Here is a 760-nt window from a genome sequence, read left to right as displayed (position 1 = left end):
ATTTAACACAAGTAACGCGAGAACTCGCCTTGCAACCAGATCTTGGGAATGTCTTGAGAAACAATGTCCCTCCTACATGAGCTGGGAAGGCAGTAGAGTTTAATGCAGATATAAATTGCATGTGGAGCGTCTACTCTTTTCATGACAAATATCTAAATCGCTTTTGTGATGACGTTGCCTAGAGTATTGGCAAAACGGAGAGCAGCGTCATGCGCGCGAGCACTGCGTTTGTCATGCGTCTAATCCTCGGTTCTTCATCAGTTGTCGTGACGGATCAAGGCTCACTGCATGAAATCATACTCGCAATAGCATTACACTTTCATGAGTTCTTGGAACATATATCCAATAATGATAAAGTAACGGAAAAGTTTGAAAGTAAGTTGTAATGCGTTCTTAAAGAAGAAAAAGAAGAAAAAAAACGTTTCTTGACTGGTAAAGAACCTATGTCTTCGATGTTTGCCTAGAGCTTTATTACATCATAATGCTGAACAACGGTGACGTAAAATCTATAAGCTTGTCCGAATCTCCAGACTTAAAAGAGGAAAGCCTTTCAAATACATTTTCTTGCCTCGCCGCCCCTCTACGACGGAAATTAACCCGAACTCCCTCGATTATTCCCCTCATAATTAGACTTTAATTATATGTAAGTCGGGGACCGTATTCGAAACCTAAGACGGTCGGTGTTGGTTCCGTGACTAATGCAACGCACATGGCACTACACAGCGTCCGAACTCGTGCTCTCTTGACTTCTGTCGAACAG

This window comes from Penaeus monodon, chromosome 32 (genome assembly GCF_015228065.2).
Source record: "Penaeus monodon isolate SGIC_2016 chromosome 32, NSTDA_Pmon_1, whole genome shotgun sequence".
In the NCBI taxonomy this organism is placed as follows: domain Eukaryota; kingdom Metazoa; phylum Arthropoda; class Malacostraca; order Decapoda; family Penaeidae; genus Penaeus; species Penaeus monodon.
The sequence above is the reverse complement of the archived record's forward strand: the minus strand, read 5'-3'. Positions refer to the sequence as shown.